Source organism: Carcharodon carcharias, chromosome 4, assembly GCF_017639515.1.
Source record: "Carcharodon carcharias isolate sCarCar2 chromosome 4, sCarCar2.pri, whole genome shotgun sequence".
Lineage (NCBI taxonomy): Eukaryota > Metazoa > Chordata > Chondrichthyes > Lamniformes > Lamnidae > Carcharodon > Carcharodon carcharias.
Genome location: NC_054470.1, coordinates 150,252,920 through 150,269,268, shown reverse-complemented (window position 1 = coordinate 150,269,268; position 16,349 = coordinate 150,252,920). Strand labels below are relative to the sequence as shown.

General features: G+C 41.8%; 1 protein-coding gene across 1 annotated transcript in view; it reads right to left on the bottom strand.

The window, feature by feature from the left end:
- Positions 1 to 790, bottom strand: part of zcchc9 (zinc finger, CCHC domain containing 9) — a 33,820-nt gene extending 33,030 nt beyond the window's left edge. Inside the window, exon 1 of the mRNA XM_041186898.1 lies at positions 660 to 790. The gene's annotated coding sequence lies outside the window, so the exon portion shown is untranslated. The remainder of the gene's footprint in view (positions 1 to 659) is intronic.
- Positions 791 to 16,349: the final 15,559 nt, after the last annotated feature.

The following is a 16,349-nucleotide window of genomic DNA, read 5'->3' as shown; positions in this document are numbered from 1 at the left end:
TTATGTTCCCCGCAAGCTTACTCTCGTACCCTATTTTCTCCGTCATAATCAATCCCTTTGTCTTCCTTTCACAGAATCAGAGTGCAGAAGAGGCCCTTCAGCCCATCGAGTCTGCACCCACACGTGAGAAACACCTGACCTACCTGCCTAATCCCATTTACCAGCACTTGGCCCATAGCCTTAACATACCCCTGCTTCTACTTCTGACGTTCTTGAGGCACGAGGCACTCACTGCAAAGTTCCCGATTCTGCTCTTGTAGCCAATAAGTGTTAATACTGTTGAACTAATTAAACTTCTGGTCAATGGTGATCGCCAAGAAGTTACTGGGTGATGGTGGTCCCACGACAGCCAGGGGAATAATCTGGTTTTCTGAGGTGGTCATTACCCTGGCGCTAATGTTACTTTACCTACGCTGTCAGTCTTAGCCCGCACAGGCGCTGCGGGCTGCTCCTTACTGCAGGAGTTGGGAATTTGAGGGATTGTCAGTGAACAGCCCCCATCGTGAGCTCAGGACGGGGTCAACACCAGAGCCACGTCCTGGGAGTGGGTCAGGAGGCGGCCCCTGCTCCCCTCAGGGAGGGAGGGAGGGTCAGTCCCGACCCCACTCCGGCGTCCCATGGCAGATGGACATTTCCTGAACACCGAGTCGGCGTCTTACCTGAAATCAAGAGTCTTCCAGCCGACTCCTCACTTCCGGTGTTGCACCCAAACTGACCCGGCCGGTCCAGAGAGCAGCAGAAACGTTCCCCCCCCCTGACAGTACCAAAACTCAGTTAATGTTAACAGGACCTGGAACAGGGAGAAAATCACAGACTGTACTTGGAACAGGGAATAAACAAGGAGAAAATCACAGACTGTACCTGGAACAGGGAATAAACAAGGAGAAAATCACAGACTGTACCTGGAACAGGGAATAAACAAGGAGAAAATCACAGACTGTTCCTGGAACAGGGAATAAACAAGGAGAAAAATCACAGACTGTACCTGGAACAGGGAATAAACAAGGAGAAAAATCACAGACTGTACCTGGAACAGGGAATAAACAAGGAGAAAAATCACTGATTGTACCTGGAACAGGGAATAAACAAGGAGAAAAATCACTGATTGTACCAAGAACAGGGAATAAACAAGGAGAAAATCACTGATTGTACCAAGAACAGGGAATAAACAAGGAGAAAATCACTGATTGTACCAAGAACAGGGAATAAACAAGGAGAAAATCACTGATTGTACCAAGAACAGGGAATAAACAAGGAGAAAATCACTGATTATACCAGTAACAGGGAATAAACAAGGAGAAAAATCACTGATTGTACCAAGAACAGGGAATAAACAAGGAGAAAATCACAGACTGTACCTGGAACAGGGAATAAACAAGGAGAAAATCACAGACTGTACCTGGAACAGGGAATAAACAAGGAGAAAATCACTGATTGTACCAAGAACAGGGAATAAACAAGGAGAAAATCACAGACTGTACCAGGAACAGGGAATAAACAAGGAGAAAATCACTGATTGTACCAAGAACAGGGAATAAACAAGGAGAAAATCACTAACTGTACCTGGACAGGGAATAAACAAGGAAAAAATCACTGATTGTACCAAGAACAGGGAATTAACAAGGAGAAAATCACTGATTGTACCAAGAACAGGGAATAAACAAGGAGAAAATCACTGATTGTACCAAGAACAGGGAATAAACAAGGAGAAAATCACTGACTGTACCAGGAACAGGGAATAAACAAGGAGAAAATCACTGATTGTACCAAGAACAGGGAATAAACAAGGAGAAAATCACTGACTGTACCAGGAACAGGGAACAAACAAGGAGAAAATCACTGACTGTACCAGGAACAGGGAATTAACAAGGAGAAAATCACTGATTGTACCAAGAACAGGGAATAAACAAGGAGAAAATCACTGACTGTACCAGGAACAGGGAACAAGGAGAAAATCACTGACTGTACCAGGAACAGGGAATTAACAAGGAGAAAGTCAGTGATTGTACCAGGAAAAGAGAATAAGCAGGGAGAAAATCACTGATTGTACCAGGAAGAGAGAATTAAAAGGGAGAAAATCACTGATTGCACCATGAACAGGGATCAGGGAGAAAATCACTGACTGTTTCAGAAGCAGATAAACAGGGAGAAAATCACTGATTCCATCGGAACAGAGAATACTTAACTGGGAGCAAATCACTGCTGTTCAAGGAACAACGATGCAAGAAGGAACAGGGAGCATGGAGCAAATCACCGACTGTACAAGAACAGGGAATAAACGGAGAAAATCACTGATTCCAGCAGGAACAGTCACTGTATAATGACTTGACGTACCAGACAGGTTTCAACAAGAAACAGAGAGCTTTTCAGATGCTACATGCTTGAACCAGGACCTCGACAAGAAGCCATGCCACCTCCACCTCCCCCAGATTATCTGCATTTAGGGCTCATTGGTCGGAGCCTCCAAGAACAATCATGTGACCTTTGATAGATAGTAGGAGAGGCTATACCTTCAGCGACCACATTTCTTTGCCCTTTAGATTTTTAGTTTCTCTTTGCAGAGAAAATTTGAATATCCCTCAACATATACATATATACAATTTAGGTGATTAAAGATTAAGTCTCTAAGGTTCTTTCCTTAGATGGTTAGAGCGGCGTAGCTTTACCACTTCAGGTTCTTCCACAGGATCAACATAATCAGGAACTGCAGTGCCAGAAACAACATTTGAAAGTGGCAGTTCAGGGTTTGGCAACTCTACAGAAACATCGGGCATGTCTATTCCATGTTGATCTGTCACCTCAGGGATTAATTGTTCGATGTTAATCACAGGTGGAATAGCTGGTTGTTGGAATGTCTCTCTATTCCAAAGATGATCCACATGTTTTCGAACAATTCAATCTTCCACTTTCACCTGGAAGAACAAGGGACCACTTTCTGAGATAATTGTTCCACAAGGTCCACTTTCAAAATTCCGCATGAAAACTGTGTCTCCTGCCGTGAATCTGCGAGCTCTGTTATGAATACCGTGATTCAATTTTTGATTACTCTGATTCTTCTCAACTTTCCCCTCTAAGTTCAGAAACACCAGACTTAACATTGTATGTATGCGGCGTTTCATCAATAATTCAGATGACATTGAACCTGTAGTTGAATGAGGTGTCGTACGATAACAGAAGAAAGGGCGAAAGTCAAGTTTCTACAATACTTTCCGATAACCTCTTCATTCCAGATTTGGAAGTTTGCTCTTTCAGCTGAACCATTTGGTGAGGGATGATATGGTGCTGTTTTAATATGTCTAATTCCATTTAAACTCTGAATTTCTGAAACTCTGTACTGGTAAAGACTACTGTTATCTGAAATGATGACTTCCGGTAGGCCGTGTATAAAAAAACATTGATGCAGTTTGTCGATAGTTGCGCTCAATGTCCGTGATCTGACTTCATGCACACCCATCCATTTAGATCAATAAAAACATGGTACCTAAGAATGGCCCTACATAATCAATATGTAGTCAAACGCAGGTTGACCAGCCACTCCCACGGATGTAGTGGAGCCGAAAATGTCAACTTCTCTTGTCGCTGACAATGGAGACAATGCTTGGCCATGCTTTCAATGTCACTGCCTGGCCATCAGACATAGCTTCGCACAAGCATTTTCATCTTCAATATGCCTGGATGCGCACTGTGAAGCTCTGTCAAGAGTGGTTCTCTTCCTTGTGAAGGGATGACAACTCTTGATCTCCACAACAAGATTCCATCTTGACAACTTAACTCTGATTTTCAGGCATGGAACGTCTGATCTCTTCAGACACTGGTGAATTTGACCACCCTTGCAATACAAGGTCTCGGACTTTTGACAAAATTGAATCTCTGTTCATCCAATTTTCAATTTGCTTCACATGCACAGGTGAAGAATCCAAGAAATTCAGCACAACTTTTTGTAGCACTGGAGCATATATGGGTGTTGACTGAATGCGTCTGCATTTTCAATATAGAAGACAGAATGGCGTATAAAGGTATATTCATATGCAGATAATATCAAAGCCCAATGTTAAATTCTTGCTGATGCTATTGGCAGAATGGCCTTATCCTCACTGAATAAACCCATTAATGGGTTATGGTCTGACGCAATGGTGAAATGCCATCCATGCAGATACTGGTGGAATTTCTTCACTCTGAATATCACCGATAAACCTTCCTTTTCCAGTTGGGAATAACCCTTCTCGGCTGTGGAGAGGGTTATTGAGACATAGAGCCATAGAACCATAGAAAAGTTACAGCACAGAAGGAGGCCATTTGGCCCATCTTGTCCAAGCCAGCCCAAGGACACCCAGGTGCCCTTTCTAATCCCACCTTCCTGCACCTGGCCCATAGCCCTGCAGCTTATAGCACTTAAGGTGCAGATCCAGGTACTTTTTAAAAGATATAGAGTTTCTGCCTCTACTACCAACTTGGCTGGTGAATTCCAGACACCCACTACCTTCTGCATAAAAAAGTTCTTCCTCATGTCCCCCTTACACCTTCTGCCACTTATCTTGAATCCATGTCCCCTGGTTCTAGAATTCTCCACCAAGGGGAAATAATTTTATCCTGTCCACTCTAACTATTCCCCTCACAATTTTGTACACCTCAATCAAGTCACCTCTCAGCCTTCTTTGTTCTAAGGAAAATAACCCCAACCTATCCAATCTCTTCTCGTAGCTACGCTTTTCTAACCCTGGCAACATTCTTGTAAACCTCCTCAACATTCTCTCCATAGCTATTATGTCCTTCCTGTAATGTGGTGACCAGAACTGCACATAATACTCCAGTTGTGGCCTCACCGGTGTTTTATACAATTCCAACACTATATTCTTACTTTTATATTCTATACCTCTGCCAATGAAGGAGAGCATTCCATATGCCTTCTTTATAACCTTGTCTACTGCCTTCAGGGACCTGTGTACTTGTATGCCAAGATCTCTCACTGTATCTACCCCTCTTAGTATATTCCCATTTATTGTGTAATCCCTGTAACTGTTTGACCTCCCTAAATGTATGACCTCACATTTCTCTATGTTAAAATCCATCTGCCACTTTACCAGCCCATCTATATTGTTTTGGAGATTATGGCTATCCTCTACACTATCCACTACTTGGCCAATCTTTGTATCATCTGCAAATTTCCCAATCGTGCCCCCCACGTTCACATCCAAATCGTTAATATATAATACAAACAGCAAGGGTCCCAACACCGAGCCCTGTGGAACACCACGTGAGACAACTTTCCATTCGCAAGGGCATCCGTCGACCATTATCCTTTGTTTCCTGTTACAAAGCCAACCTTTTATCCAGTTTGCCACATTACCCTGAATCCCATGGGCTTTTACTTTCATGACCAATCTGCCAGGTGGGACCTTGTCAAATGCCTTGCTAAAATCCATGTACACAACATCCACTGCACTACCTTCATCAACCCTTCTTGTCACTTCCTCAAAGAATTCAATCAAATTTGTGCGGCAAGACCTTCCTTGAACAAACCCATGCTGATCATCCCTGAATAGTCCATGCCTTTCCACATGATAGTTAATCCTATCTTTCAGGATTGATTCTACTAATTTGCTCACCACCGATATAAGACTAACTGGCCTATAATTGTTTGGCATTTCCTTTGATCCTTTTTTAAACAATGGAACTATGTTTGCATTTCTTCAGTCCTCCGGTACCATCCTGTATCTAGTGAAGATTGGAAAATTATCCTCAGAGCATCTGCTATCTCCTCCCTAACTTCCTTCAGCAGCCTCGGAAACAATCCATCTGGTCCTGGTGACTTATCAACTTTCAAGGATTTCAATCCTTCGAGTACTTCCTCTCTCTTTATGACTATCCCATCCAATATCTCGCAGTGTTCCTCCTGGACTACTATATCTACATCCTCCCTTTCCTTTGTAAACATGAAGACAAAATATTCATTCAAAACACTTTCTACATGTACACACAAGTTTCCATCTTCATCTCTGATAACTAACCTTTTAGCATTAATGTATCGGTAAAACATCTTTGAGTTATCTTTAACTTTACTTGCTAACCTTTTTTCATGCCTTCTCTTTGATTTCCTTTTTTCCTTTTTTACTTAATCAATGGGCCTTTCTGATCCGTCCTCCATTCTATATGATAACACACCTCCCACACCATAAGGAGATGCATCACATGTTAATACCAGTTCTTTCAAAGGATCGTACTGTACCAACAATCATGATGAACGTAATCGCATCTTAGAATTCACAAAAGCTTCTTCCTGTTGTGAATTCCATGGCCAACAGTGATTTCTTTTTAACAACAGGTGTAATGGCACTAACACTGTTGACAAGTTCAGCAAGAAGCGGCATTAATAGTTGATCATGCCGAGAAAAGCCTTGAGTTTGATTACACAGGACGGAGAGGGCACACCTTTGATTGCCCTAAGTTTCCCATCTACCAGATGCAAACCCATGGCACCCACCCTGTGACTCAGCTAAGTAACCTCTGGTGCTTAGAATGTACATTTCTCTTTCTTTAATCGTACACCAACTTCCAAGAATCTTCTTAGCACCTCTTCCAGGTTGGTCAAGTGCTCGGTTTCAGTTGACCCTGTGATCAGAACATCATCTAGGTATACTACTATTCGGGGAAGTCCTTGCAAAAGACTCTCCATTATCCTTTGGAAGATTGCACCAGCAGGTGATACTCCAAAGGTTGGCAAGTATATTGATAAATTCCTTGTGTGTGTTGATGATTACGTATCATCTAGACGTGCTTTCTAGCTCTAATTGTTAGTAAGCATGGTTCATGTACAGTTTTGAATAGGATTTGCCTCCAGCTAGTTTTGTCATCTATCCTCAGGATATGATATTTATCCTGTTTGACTGCCTTATTGTTCACAGTCAATTTATAGCATATAGTTTGATCGGGTTGCACCATTGGAACTATGGGTGCTGCCCAATCTGAAAATTGGACTGGTTGGATGCCGCCTAGCTTTTTTAACCAGCACAGTTCTGCATCCACCTTCTCCTTTAAGGCATAAGGCACAGGGCTGGCCTTAAAGAAACAGGGTGTCACTTGAGAATCTGCATATAGTTTTGCTTGCAAGCCTTTTAATTTCCCTAAATTGGCACAAAATACACTGTTGTATTTCCTTAACATTTCAGGAACTCCTCCTGTTCTCAAGTGAAATATTTCAGACCAGTTAAGCTTGATTTTTTTTTAACCAGCCTCAGCCCAGAAGACTAGGTCCTTCACCTGTCACTATGATCACTGGAAGCTGGGCTGTCTGTTGTCGATAAGACACAGGTACTGTGGTGATGCCCTTTACCTGTACAGGTTCTCCAGTGTATGTCTTCAATTGAGCAGTTGTCCGCTCCAGACTCAGTGGCTGGGTATCTTTATTTAGGCACGTAAATGTGTGCTTTCCCACCACTGTGTTTGAGGCTCCCATATCTACCTCCATTATTAGTAACTTCCCATTAACTTGGATTGTGACACTAATAGGTTCAGTTTGTACAGCTGTGATGTTCTACAGGGAATAGATGTTGGTATCGGCAGCTTTATGTTCTATTGTATTATTCAATTCAATCATATTGGCTTGCTGCTTTAAAGGCTGTTTCAATTTTGTCTGGGGTTGCTTTATTACGTGGCAGTAATGGCATTCCGCCTCCTTGAATCTGCATGTGCCTGGTACGTGGTCACCCCCATATCTATAACAGGTTAACCTTGGAGTCACTGCTGAAATGTTTCTGTGAGGCCTTTTCATTTTTCTAACAGCGAACATTGCCTCTCGCTTCGCTGCTGTGTCTCTGGTTTTCGGTGGTAGGTTCCTGCCCCACCTGAAGAACAGGTTGTAAATGTTTTAAAGCCTGTGGGTGTCTCGCAGAACTTTCCATGGCGAGTGCTATTTCCATGGCGCACTTCAAATCGATATCGACTTCTGCAAGTAAATAGTGTTTACTGGCGTCGTCATGAACTCCGCAAACTAATTGGTCCAACAGCATATCATTGAGTTTGTCCCCAAAGCTATGGTATTTCTGTCAACTGCTTCTACTTTGCTATATAGGTTGTGATAGACTCTCCCAGGGCTCTAATGCTGGAGTTAAACTTAAACCTCCGCATTATTGCATAAGAACATAAGAAATAGGAACAGGAGTAGACCATTCGGCCCCTCGAGCCTGCTCCGCCATTTAATAAGATCATAGCTGATCTTCTTGTCTTTCGATTAACACATTCCCATCTAACTCTGATAACCTTTGATCCCCTTGCCTAACAAGAATTTACCTACCCTGCCTTAAAAATATTGAATGACCCCACTTCCACCACCTTCTGAGGCAGAGAGTTCCAAAGTCGCACAACCCTCTGAGACATAAAAATTCTCCTCATCTCTGTCCTAAAAGGTCAACCCCTAATTTTAAAACAGTGCCCCCTAGTTCTGGACTTACACAGAAGAGAAAACATCCTTGACAAGATAGACATCGAAATGATGTTCAGGATCTTGTTTACTTCACTCAAATCACCCCTCACTCATCTAAACTCCAGTGGAAACAAGTCCAGTCTGTCCAACCTTTCCTCATAAGACAACCCACTCGTCCCAGGTATCTATCTAGTAAACCTCCTTTAAACTGCCTCCAATGCATTTACATCCTTCCTTAAATAAGGAGACCAAAACTGCACACAGTATTCGGGGTGCAGTCTCTCGAATGCCCTCTATAATGGAAACATAAAATCCCTATTTTTATGTTCAATCCCTTTTGTAATAAAGGATAGCATTCCATTTGCCTTCTAAAGTCAATGAAGACACTGTGGAAAAGGATATTTTCAATGGGTAAACTGTGGATGAGGGTACGTTCAAGGGGGCAACTGTGGATGAGGATATCGTCAATCGGGATACTGCAGATGAGGATAATGTCAATGAGCCAACTGAGGATGAGGATATTGTCAATGGGGACAATGTGGATGAGGATATTGTCAATGGGAACAATGTGGATGAGGATATTGTCAATGGGGACATTGTGGATGAGGATATTGTCAATGGGGACAATGTGGATGAGGATATTGTCAATGGGGACATTGTGGATAAGGATATTGTCAATGGGGACAATATGGATGAGGATATTGTCAATGGGGAGACTGTGAATGAGGATATTGTTACCGGGGACACTGTGTATGAGGATATTGTCAATGGGGACACTGTAGATGAGGATACTGTTGATGGGGACACTGTGAATGAGGATATTGTCAATGGGGACAGTGTGGATGAGGATACTGTCAATGGGGACACTGTGGATGAGGATATTGTCAATGGGGACACTGTGGATGAGGAAATTGTCAATGGGGACACTGTGGATGAGGATACTGTTGATGGGGACACTGCGGGTGAGGATACTGTCAATGGGGACACTGGATGAGGATACTGTCAATGGGGACACTGTGGATGAGGATATTGTCAATGGGGAGACTGTGGATGAGGATATTGTTACCGGGGACACTGTGGATGAGGATACTGTCAATGGGGACATTGTGGATGAGGAAATTGTCAATGGGGACACTGGATGAGGATACTGTCAATGGGGACACTGTGGATGAGGATATTGTCAATGGGGACACTGTGGATGAGGAAATTGTCAGTGGGGACACTGGATGAGGATACTGTCAACGGGAACACTGTGGATGAGGACAATTTCAATGGGTACACTGTGAATGAGGATATTGTCAGTGGGGACGCTGTGGATGAGGATATTGTCAATGGGGACACTGTGAATGAGGGTATTGTCAGTGGGGACACTGTGGATGAGGATATTGTCAATGGGGACACTGGATGAGGATATTTTCAATGGGGACATTGTGGATGAAGATATTATCAACGGGGACACTGTGAATGAGGATATTGTCAATGAGGACATTGTGGATGAGGATACTATCAATGTGGGATGGCTTCAGCTGGAAAAGTTTTTTCACGAGGTCCACTAATTCGTTAAAGGAATTAGAATTGAGTGTATTCAGGGCAGTCAGGCTGCGGATGAGATTTAATGTCTTGCTACCACATACACCGAAGAAGTTTGCTTTCTTCTTTTGCTCTGTGGTAATTTTGTTCGCTACGAAATAAAAACCAAAGCTACTTACTGGCTCCAGCCTTCCAATCTCATCGTAAGGGTCGATTCTGCTGAAGAGTGGTATGACTGGTGAGTATTTCTTTCTTTTTGCTTAAGATTTGATGCACGCACCTTAACAAGCAAAGTGCAGCGTTGGAGTTATTTTACCCTCATCACCAAATGTAATGACTTGACGTACCAGACAGGTTTGAACAAGAAACAGTTAACTTTATTACAGAGAGCTTTTCTGATGCTACATACTTGAACAAGTTCCTCAACAAGAAGCCCCCTCCACCAACCCACAACCCCCTCCCCCAGATTATCCGTGCTTAGGTCTCATTGGTCGATGCCTCCAAGAACGATCACATGATCCTTTTGGCCAGTAGGTCAGGCTATACCTTCAGTTACTACACACTGGCTCTTCTGGAACCAGGAACAGAGATCTACCGATGGGCAGGTTCTCAGCTGTTCATTTCCCAAATGCCCTGTGGTCTCGCACTTGCCTCTTCAATTGCTTGTAGGAACCTCCCATTTCAAGTTGTCTAACATCATTATTCTCTTTCTCCCTCTTGGTCTACATCCTTCTATTCTTCCTTCAATCACCTCCTTCAGCAAGTTCATGCCTTGGGATAAGGCCAATCTAACCTTTCGTTGATGATACTCAGATGGATCTTTCTTCCTCTACCACCCTGTGAATGTCTTCATTACTTGTGTTTTCTCCAACTGATCCTCTCCATTCTTCTCCAAATCAACATTTCACAACTTTCTAATCTTTGGATTTCAGCTTTTCTTTTGGTCCATGTTTCAGCCCTGAACAACAAGACACTCCAAATCACAGTCTTGATAATCATTCTCTTAAGATCTCTACCCGTTCCTATGCTGAGCAATCCTTTATGCTTGGAGAATGCATTCTTTACCATTGCTATTCTAGATGTGATTTATTTATGGCAATAACAGTAGTATAAGTGTCAGACATACATAGCGTTAATGTGGGACTGAGTATTGTACCGCTCACACAGTGATGTAAGAGAACACATGACCTGCACCTAGATGTCAGCCTGGTGTTGGGCGGAGCCATGTGCACATTGCAAGCATGGAGACAGCTCCTAACTTGAATCCTTTATTGTATATATGTAAATAGTTTCATACAGTTAATCTATTTAATACTATGAAGCCTTCATTAAGACCTACTGAACGGTATCCAACACCCTACAACATGGTAACAGTGAGTGGAAAAACCCAAAACCTCGGAAAATGCAGAGAGAAATGAAAATCCTGCAAGACTAAAGAAAAATTTGAAGAAGCATTCTGAGCTGAAGAGAAGCTCAAGGAGCAGACGAGCAGAGGAAAATCACCAGGGAAAAGCTCCAAAGAAAGGCTTAGAAGTGGAAGGCAGAAATTTAAAATTCCTCACTGCAACAGAAGGCTCTATAGGATCTCTTGGAAGTCCAGTTTCAAGTCCCAGAGTACAGACCCAGCAGGGGTGAGCTAACACTTTTAAATTCCAGGATAGAGCAAGTCCTGAGAAACTTTCAGATAGCTTAGTGGTCAGAAATTGTCATTTAAAAACTCTGTCGGATAAACCAGATTCCCGAGTTGTGCCTGAACATGTGGCATCTGAGCCTGGTCTAAAACGGGAAAAATCATTTAATTTGGAAGAATCACGACCAAAGAATCAGCTTTAAAGACCAGCAAAGGCCAGGGTTCAACCCTTTCATGACCCTAAAGAAAAGCTGAAACGGAGAAGTCTGCAGCTAGTCAATCTAAGCAGACCTACTGAACGGCATCCAACACCCGACAGCAATAACCCAATAACCATCTTCTGATAAGGTGCTTCCCAGTTACTTAATTTGTGATACCTGTTCCAGCTGTTAACAATTTATCTTGACCTCTGCTTTCCTGACATTATTTCTTCCAATCTCCCTAATATGCTTTTTTTGCATTAATTTTCATTCTGGAAGCTTTCACCACTTCGTTCATTCTATCTATTAGTATCTGTAGATCTCTTACTGTGCTGGCCACAAGGGCCTGGTCATGGTAAACCTCATTACAACCTCACCAATGATTTCCTACTTTCACACCTTTCTGTACTTCATCTAGCTCTTTCTTTATCATGGCTTCCACAGATGTTAAAGAGTAAGGGTGATAGTGGACAGCCTTGTCTCATGAAGGGTTTTTAAAATTCCCACATTTTTCATATAATCAACAAGGATATGATTTTTGGACTTTTAAACTGCTGAGTTAAGTGTAAAACCCTGCAGACAAGAGGCTGGGCCCATGCCTGGGCTTGTTGAGTGCAGCATGGATTGTTTTGCCTGAAACCAGACAATGAGAGGAGATAGAATACGCATTCTTCCCTTTAATACAATCAAACCAGAGAAAGACTTCACCTCACACGAAACTGAAGCCCATCAAAATTTTGTATAAATAATCGCTACTAACTACTAAGGCAGGAAGGAACAATTAATTCAATTATGCGAACCCACCAATATTCCACACATACAAAGGCTTTCAGTTCAAAACTAGTTACTAGGACAGGAGGTCAACGATAAACATCATGCGAGCCCATTCAAAACAACAAGAATACAATCACCTAAGGAAGCCCACCAAAGTCAAACAACGAACTAACCTTGATTTGGATTCTGATAAGAAATTCGAAAAACAGTATAACTGGCCCAGTCAGTTGCGAAGGGGAGGGAGAAACCAGCTAGCAGAAGGGTAAGCAGTTTTGAAAGTTGACACAGGACAGTGAACAGTTGGGAGTGGTTGAAACAGAGTTTAAGTAAGAAGATCTGGAGGTTTGCAGGCCCGCAGGCAACATCATGGTGAGGGGCACAGGGTGGCAGGCTCAACCAAAGACAACAAGGCCGCAACCGTAGCCCTCCATGAAGATCGACAACCCACAACCGCGCCCTCCACTCAACTGAAGAACCTTCGCAGATTCCACAGACCAGGACCACGTGGGGACAGCAGGCCCCAGAGGACACAAAGAGCATACCCCAAAGCTGCAACCATCTTACCTGGCTGGATTTCGAACTGTGAAGGAACCCTGGGTTGGTGAGCAGGATCCCTGACCTCTCCTAGTTCAATTTAGTTAGGTTTTGGGGGTGGGACAAGGGTAAGGGGAATAGTAGTGTGATTTTCCCTCATTATGCCGTGTGTTCCCCATTCTTAACTAAGCATACTTTGTAAGTCTGTATAACCTCAGTGTAATCCTAATGTTATTAAGTTCATTTGTGATTTCAAGAAACACAGTTTTTTTCTTGCACCAAAACCAGTTGTCTGCTGCACTTTGTCACAACCCCCAAATAAGTCCAAGGTCTGGAACCCAGGGAGTGGGAGCGATTCGAACCGCTCAGAAGTCAGAGGTGAAACTGACACATGCCACCACCCCTACACTCATCATCGCCCAAGTGTACACCAGGCTCAGTTTCATCAAAGATGAATGTAGCAGTCTGTACCAAGGCCAGAGCTACAATCGTTTCTCTCTTCTGTCAACTCTGATCACCTCGAGCACTTTCTACATTTTTGCAGTTCACCTGGCCAAAAGCTTTTTCATAATACACAAAGCAGTGTACACTTTTGTTGGTATTCTATGGCTTCTTTTGCTTAACACTCTCATCACTGCTAGAGCGTCTCTAATTCTACATCCTTCCTAAAACCAAATTGATCAGAGTCGATGTAATGGTTTGCTTTAGCTTCCAATCTATTTGCTAGAATCTTTAACATTACCTTCGATGCATGTATAATCAAAGTTATAGTGTGATGCTCTTCAGATTTCATGGTATTTGCCTTCTTCTCCAATGGGAACATTGAATTCCTCAAAAATTCTTCAGGCTATTCTCCTTTAGTGTACATCTCCTTACACAAGTTAATCAATTCTCTTGTTGCTTTCTTTCCAAGTAATTTTATCATTTCTGTGGGGATTCCTTCACATCCGTCTGCTTATCCTTTTGTTCAGTACTTTTATAGCTCTAAATATTTCACATGCCAAAATATCAGGTCTTAAATCATCCTGAGAAGTGTATCTGGAACAGGAAATAAACAGGGATCAAATCACTGACTACCAGGAACAGGGAATAAATCCAGAGCACAGACACAAGTGTTGGGAGAAAACCTGAATCATAACTTAAGGGTAACATTAGCTAACAATCAATTAATTTACTTAGCTCTGAATATAGATCCTAGAATAATCCCGTCCTTGATAAAAAAATATCTTGTACAGATAAACTGGAGGTTTCCTTTGTTTGTTCATTACAGTGACCTTCCATTCAACCGTTCTTGGAGCTGCATTTTGAAAAACAGAGGGAAAACAACAGCTTAGCACAAAACATTTCCCCGATTGAAGGACTCAGTGCAGAGCCAAAGGAGAAGAAGAATTAGGGAATAATAGAATCCAAAATTAGATTTATAAAATCTGCATTGTTGACATTTTAGTGATTTATTTCATTAAAATGACAGAGAAATGTTACTTTTCTACATCAGTAAACATACTATCTAATACAAAAATACAGGTAGCTAATCTTTAGGCAAGGGCTGACTCATACTTTTAACCTAGTCAGTATTGTGCAGAGAATAGCAAAAGACAGCTTTAATGTGGATAGAGCATTTTCCCATTTATGCATATCCACAGCTCCATCTAGAGGTTATCCTTTTTGCAGCCTTGGTTTTCCACCCACAGTTGAATCTGGTTGGACGTAGAAGTAATTTCTCAAGAAATATTTTGCTAGAATCAGCAACCATCTTGTATTAAGAAAATGGATCGAGTAGCATTGTAGTTGAACTAACAGCCTAAAGATGGGAAGTTTAATTCACCCTCATTGCAAGTTGCAAAATTGTATTCAATAAATATGGCAATTTGTTGACTGGTGCCAAAAAAACACAAAAGAAATGCTGTAAGAAAAAATATCTGGTTTTGTCCCTAGCTGGGTCTATAAATGTCTCCTACTGCTGTAAGAAGTGGACTGGGAGACACACATTTCTAAAAAAAAAATGGCCAAGACTGATTTCTCCTTTTTAGAGCAATGGAAATAAAAGGTTAATATTTTTGCGAGAATTTATTATAAAGTGATAACAGAAAAGAAAGCTAGAATACTATTGGGTAGTTATAAACAAAAGATAAAAAGTCATGATACCACCATTTCTACCGCTCATCCCCTTCAATGCACCTGTGCTATCAGACTACTTGCTCAAAGCCTTATTCAACCCCAAGCTAAGCTTCTGAACCTATATCCTCTCCATTACAGAGTGCTCACTTCCAACTCCATACATTGCCTACTTCTCCCCACCTCAACCGATCCTCTACCAAAACCCTCATTAATCCCTTTTTAAAAAAAATCATTGAATGTGAGTGTTGCTGGCAGGGGCAGCATTGATTGTCCATCTCTAACTGATCTTCAGAAGGTGGTGATGAACCACACAGTTGAACCACTGATTAGTGGTTTTATACAACTGAGTGGCTTGCTAGATTATTTCAGAAGACAATTAAGTGTCACATATCGGCCAGATTGGGTAAGGATGGCAGATTTCCCTCCCCAAATGGCATTAGTGAGCCAGATGGGTTTTTACAGCTATCCAGTAGTTTCATAGTCATCATCACTGCTACAGGCTTTTTCATTTCAGATTTATTTAATTAACTGAATTTAAATTCCCCAGCTGCTGTGGTGGGATTTGAAATCATGTCCCCAACATTAATCCAGGCTGCTGGATTATGAGTCCAGTAACATATCGACTATGTTTTATAATCATTAAGTCCTTTAATTACATCCAGGCTCGAAACATGTGCCAGTACAGATTGACAGAACTTGTAAAAATGCTCTAGTTAATTTAAAGTGTTCTTATATGTATATTTATGATAAAGAATGAATTGAAACAATTTACTTTGTGATAAAGCAATTGTTGTAACCCATCCTCTTCCTCACACAGGAAGTCTTTCTGAAAGAGATGCAATGGCATTAGCAGATTTGTCTCCTTTTCATAAATATTAATGTAGCCAAAATAATTAGTAAAACTACCTTCTCAATGAATTTATGTCTCATTCAGCAAGCAGTTAGAGCACATCACTTGGTTCTGTTTGTTAAATTATTAATAAGTATTGACTGATGTATAGGTAATAGAAAAGAAACCAAAGTAATTTAGAAGATTGCATCCCATAATGAACTCTCCTTGTGAGTTATTGTTGCAGCAATAGTGCTAGTGTCTGTGCTGTATGCTTTACAGGAGCATAAATAGGATGAATGAAATGGCAATGAA